The sequence below is a fragment of the Squalius cephalus genome (genome assembly GCF_949319135.1).
Source record: "Squalius cephalus genome assembly, chromosome: 4".
NCBI lineage: Eukaryota > Metazoa > Chordata > Actinopteri > Cypriniformes > Leuciscidae > Squalius > Squalius cephalus.
This window is the reverse complement of record NC_137125.1, coordinates 76,406-82,959: the sequence shown is the minus strand read 5'-3', so window position 1 is coordinate 82,959 and position 6,554 is coordinate 76,406.

Sequence of the window (6,554 nt, the reverse complement as noted above, 5' to 3'; positions counted from 1 at the left end):
GTACTCTTTTTGGTTGCTATGGAGTTACTTGGCACCTGCCAATGATGCAATTCCAAAGGCTTCTTGTCACTATGAATGATATAAACCAACTCCCATGCCTCTGTGACATTCAGAATGGAAGATATCCCTCTTTGGATTGTTGTTGCTAAGGTGCTCGACAATGGTTGCTAGGGAGGGGCTAGGAAGTGTTGAGGTGATTTATGATTGGCCGTTTGCTGCCCTGAGTCAAACTTGTGTTAACCCCATCTCTTTATGATGTTCTGATGCAGAGATATAGGTCTTGCAAAATGGTTGCTAGGGTACTCTGTTTGGTTGCTAGGGAGTGGCTTGGCAGCTGCCAATCATGAAACTCCAAAGGCTGCTTGTCAGTATGTATGATATAAACCAACTCCCATGCCTCTGTGACATTCAGAATAGAAGATATCCCTCTTTGGATTGTTGTTGCTAAGGTGCTCGACAATGGTTGCTAGGGAGGGGCTAGGAAGTGTTGAGGTGATTTATGATTGGCCGTTTGCTGCCCTGAGTCAAACTTGTGTTAACCCCATCTCTTTATGATGTTCTGATGCAGAGATATAGGTCTTGCAAAATGGTTGCTAGGGTACTCTGTTTGGTTGCTAGGGAGTGGCTTGGCAGCTGCCAATCATGAAACTCCAAAGGCTGCTTGTCAGTATGTATGATATAAACCAACTCCCATGCCTCTGTGACATTCAGAATAGAAGATATCTCTCTATGAATTTTGGTTGCTAAGGTGCTCGACAATGGTTGCTAGGGAGGGGCTAGGAAGTGTTGAGGTGATTCATGATTGGCTGTTTGCTGCCCCGAGTCAAATGAGACCACCCCCATGTTTCTATGACAATTCAGTCCTGAGATATCCCTTTGATCTCTTTCAATGGAAGTCTATGGGACTTGTTGCTAAGGTGCTCTAAATGGTTGCTAGGGCGTGGCTTGATAGCTTCACAATGATCCTGAGAGACTGATTGGTCATCTGAGTAAGATGAGCCCTCCCCCTTGTCTCTATGACACTGTGATCCAGAGCTACGTTCATTACAAAATCCCTATGCAATTTACCATAGTAGGAAAAGCATGTGTGTTTCACGGGACATTCCTTCCCCATAGTAAGTCAATGGGACAACTTTGGGACGCTCCTGCCCCCCAGGGGTGCAACTTTTACCCCATTGTGAGGTATGTTCTTATAGAGCCTGTCAGCCTCTTCAAATGTGGCAAATCACACGTTTCTGCAAAATCCTCGCTCAGAGCTATGAGTGCTCAAAGTTCGTCGCAATGTTAAGTCAATGGAACTTTTTGGGGCGCTTTTTCGCCCCTGGGGCGAACACCGCACCCCCGATCGCTTATAAAAGTCATAGCACACCTCTCCTCAATAAGCCGGTCGATTTGACACCTCATTCATGGGTCTGTGACAAACGGTGCGGGGCGAGTTACGCGCCAAACTTTTGTCCAGAACAATAAGAAGAAGAAGAAGAATAACTAGAATGTACATTTCCTGAAGAAAATGTGAAGTGGTGCTTGCAGTGGCAAAACTCGCCACTCGATTGCTAGAGTGTGGTACATGATTGCATACAAGCCAACAAACATGTCTGTACGATGTTCTGGTGCTGAGATATGGCTTATTCATGTTGTTCAGGTGGTTGCTAGGGTATTCTTGGTGGTTGCTAGGGCGTTGCTAGGCAGTTGCTAGGGTGTTCTGGGTGGTTGCTATGGTGTTGTTAGGCGGTTGCTAGGGTATTCTGGGTGGTTGCTAGGGCGTTGCTAGGGTATTCTGGGTGGTTGCTAGGGCGTCGCTAGGCAGTTCCTAGGGTGTTCTGAGTGGTTGCTATGGTGTTGCTAAGCAGGTCTGGTTGGTTGCTAGGTGGTTGCTAGGGTATTCTTGGTGGTTGCTAGGGTGTTGCTAGGTGGTTGCTAGGGTGTTCTGGGTGGTTGCTAAGCAGTTGCTAGGTGTTCTGGGTGGTTGCTAGGCAGTTGCTAGCATGATGCTAGCATGATTAGCATGTTGCTAGCATGTTTTTAAAAAAGCAGTTGCTAGGGTGTTCTGGGTGGTTGCGAGTGCCTTCAGTACGGCACTCGGCCTGCGGCCTCGTGCCTATGGCCGAATAGGGTGTTCTGGGTGGTTCAGTACGGCACTCGGCCTGCGGCCTCGTGCCTATGGCCGAATAGGCACAAGCATGGAGCAATTTCGCAAGGCCACGAGTGTAAAATTGCTTTAATTTTTTTTAAAAAAGCCGTTGCTAGGGTGTTCTGGGTGGTTGCGAGTGCCTTCAGTATGGCACTCGGCCGTATCGCCGAATAGGGTGTTCTGGGTGGTTCAGTATGGCACTCGGCCTGCGGCCTCGTGCCTATGGCCGAATAGGCACAAGCATGGAGCAATATCGCAAGGCCACGAGTGTAATATTGCGTTAAAAAATACAAAAAAATGAAAAAAACATTTTTTTTTGGTTTAGGGTGGTTGCTAGGGAGCTCTTAGTGGTTGCTAGGGTGCTGAAACTGGTTGCTAGGGTGTGGCTATGAAGATTTTAGGCCATTACTTATTGGCTGCTTGATAATATAAATCCTCTGAGGGAGAGAGAGAGGGAGAGACGCAGGGGTGTCAGGCCCTTTGGAGTCTGTGTGTGTGAAAACGTCGGTTGGGATTCAAATATTTTTAGAATGCCCAATGTTAAGTCAATGGGACTTTTTTGGCCGCTTTTTCGTCCGCTGTGCGAACATCGTACACCCGATCACTTAGAAAAGTCATAGCACACCTCTCCTCAATAAGCCGGTCGATTTGACACCTCACTCAGGGGTCTGAGACAAACGGTGCGGGGCGCATTGCGCGCCAAACTTTGTCCAGAATAATAATAATAAGAAGAAGAAGAATAACTAGAATGTACATTTCCTGAAGAAAATGTGAAATGGTGCTTGCAGTGGCAAAACTCGCAACTCGGTTGCTAGAGTGTGGTACATGATTGCATACGAGCCAACAAACATGTCTGTACGATGTTCTGGTGCTGAGATTTGGCTTATTCGTGTTGTTCAGGTGGTTGCTAGGGTGTTGCTAGGGTGTTCTGGGTGGTTGCTAGGCAGTTGCTAGGGTATTCTGGGTGGTTGCTAGGGCGGTGCTAGGCAGTTGCTAGGGTGTTCTGGGTGTTTGCTAGGGTATTCAGGGTGGTTGCTAGGGCGTTGCTAGGCAGTTGCTAGGGTATTCTGGGTGGTTGCTAGGCGGTTGCTAGGGTATTCTGGTTGGTTGCTAGGGCGTTTCTAGGGCGTTGCTAGGGTATTCTGGGGGGTTGCTAGGCGGTTGCTAGGGTACTCTGGGTGGTTGCTAGGGTGTTGCTAGGTGGTTGCTAGGGTGTTCTGGGTGGTTGCTATGGTGTTGCTAGGCGGTTGCTAGGGTATTCTGGGTGGTTGCTAGGGTGTTGCTAGGTGGTTGCTAGGGTGTTCTGGGTGGTTGCTAGGGTGTTGCTGGGGTGTTCTGGGTGGTTGCTATGGTGTTGCTAGGCGGTTGCTAGGGTATTCTGGGTGGTTGCTAGGTGTTGCTAGGCAGTTGCTAGGGTGTTCTGAGTGGTTGCTAGGCGGTTGCTAGGGTATTCTGGGTGGTTGCTAGGGTGTTGCTAGGTGGTTGCTATGGTGTTGCTAGGCGGTTGCTAGGGTATTCTGGGTGGTTGCTAGGTGTTGCTAGGCAGTTGCTAGGGTGTTCTGAGTGGTTGCTAGGCGGTTGCTAGGGTACTCTGGGTGGTTGCTAGGGTGTTGCTAGGTGGTTGCTAGGGTGTTCTGGGTGGTTGCTATGGTGTTGCTAGGCGGTTGCTAGGGTATTCTGGGTGGTTGCTAGGTGGTTGCTAGGGTGTTCTGGGTGGTTGCTAGGGTGTTGCTAGGTGGTTGCTAGGGTGTTCTGGGTGGTTGCTATGGTGTTGCTAGGCGGTTGCTAGGGTATTCTGGGTGGTTGCTAGGTGTTGCTAGGCAGTTGCTAGGGTGTTCTGAGTGGTTGCTAGGCGGTTGCTAGGTGGTTGCTAGGGTGTTCTGGGTGGTTGCTGTGGTGTTGCTAGGCGGTTGCTATGGTATCCTGGATGGTTGCTAGGGCGTTGCTAGGCAGTTGCTAGGGTGTTCTGGGTGGTTCCTATGGTGTTGCTAGGTGGTTGGTAGGGTATTTTGGGTGGTTAATAGGCGGTTGCTAGGCAGTTGCTAGGGTGTTCAGGGTGGTTGCTAAGGTATTATGGGTGGTTACTATGGTGTTACTAAGTGGTTGGTAGTTGTCACTGATGATTACTATTGCAGTTCTTAGCATTTTCTTGGCATGATTTAGCACTTACCTAATCGCTATTAGCATGTAGCTATTCACAGCTAGCATGTGTAGCATGTTGGAATTCCTCTTTGCTAGTATGAGTCAAAAGAGCCAACCCCCATCTCTATACGATGTTCTGATGCAGAGAAATAGGTCTTGCAAAATGGTTGCTAAGGTACTTTGTTTGGTTGCTTGACAATGGTTGCTAGGGCGGGGCTAGCAAGTGTTGTGGTGTCTCATGAATGGCTGTTTGCTGCCCTGAGTCAAACTTGTCTTAACCCCATCTCTTTATTATGTTCTGGTGCAGAGATATAGGTCTTGTAAAATGGTTGCTAGGGTACTCTGTTTGGTTGCTATGGAGTTGCTTGGCAGCTGCCAATGATGAAACTGCAAAGGCTTCTTGTCACTATAAATGATATAAAACAACTCCCATGCCTCTGTGACATTCAGAATGGAAGATATCCCTCTTTGGATTTTGGTTGCTAAGGTGTTCGACAATGGTTGCTAGGGAGGGGCTAGGAAGTGTTGAGGTGATTCATGATTGGCTGTTTGCTTCCCCGAGTCAAATGAGACCACCCCCATGTTTCTAATACAATTCAGTCCGGAGATATCCCTTTGATCTCTTTCAATGGAAGTCTATGGGACTTGTTGCTAAGGTGCTCTAAATGGTTGCTAGGGCGTGGCTTGATAGCTTCACAATGATCCTTAGAGACTGATTGGTCGTCTGAGTAAAATGAGCCCGCCCCCTTGTCTCTCTGACACTGTGATCCAGAGCTACGTTCAATACAAAATCCCTATGCAATGTGTAGGACGGCCCATTTCATGGGCCGTCCTACACCATTGTAAGTCAATGGGAAACTTTGGGACGCTCCTGCCCCCCAGGGGTGCAACTTTTACCCCATTGTGAGGTATGTTCTTACAGAGCCTGTCAGCCTCTTCAAATGTGGCAAATCACACGTTTCTCCGAAATCCTCACTCCGAGCTACGAGTGCTCAAAGTTCGTCCCAATGTTAAGTCATTGGGACTTTTTGGGACGCTTTTTCACCCCTGGGGCGAACACCGCCCCCCCGATCGCTTATAAAAGTCATAGCACACCTCTCCTCAATGAGCCGGTCGATTTGACACCTCACTCAGGGGTCTGTGACAAACGGTGTGGGGCGAGTTACGCGCCAAACTTTTGTCCGGAATAATAAGAAGTAGAAGAATAATAATAAGTATGCAAGAGAACACTAATGATGCCTTGCTTTCAGCAAGCACCATTAATAAGTATGAGCAATAACAATAGTGATGCTTTCAAAAAAGCACCACTAATAAGTATGAGCAATAACAATAGTGATGCCTTGCTTTCAGCAAGCACCACTAACTAGAATGTACATTTCCTGAAGAAAATGTGAAGTGGTGCTTGCAGTGGCAAAACTCGCCACTCGGTTGCTAGGGTGCGGTTAGCTACATTTTAGCAAGATGATAACAAAATTAACATCATGCTAGCATGATAAGCATGTGACTAACATAATGCTAGCACCATGTTAGCATGATTAGCATATTGCTAGCATGATTATTATGTTGCTAGGATGATGCTAGCATGCTTTTACCACGTGGCTAGCATAGTTTACCATGATTTACAATAGTTTACCATGATTTACCATAGTTTACCATGATTTACTATAGTATACCATGATTTACCATGTTCAAGTATGATTTACTGATTCAAGCATGATTTACCATAGTTTACCATGATTTACCATAGTTTACCATGATTTACTATAGTATACCATGATTTACCATGTTCAAGTATGATTTACTGATTCAAGCATGATTTACCATAGTTTACCATGATTTACCATAGTTTACCATGATTTACCACGATTTACCATAGTTTACCATGATTTACTATAGTATAGCATGATTTACCATGTTCAAGTATGATTTACTGATTCTAGCATGATTTAGCATTGTTTACCATGATTTACCACGATTTACCATAGTTTACCATGATTTACTATAGTATACCACGATTTACCATGTTCAAGTATAATTTACTGATTCTAGCATGATTTACCATAGTTTACCATGATTTACCATAGTTTACCACGATTTACCATAGTTTACCATGATTTACCATGATTTACCACGATTTACCATAGTATACCATGATTTACCATGTTCAAGTATGATTTACTGATTCTAGCATGATTTACCATAGTTTACCATGATTTACCACGATTTACCATAGTTTACCATGATTTACTATAGTATACCACGATTTACCATGTTCAAGTAT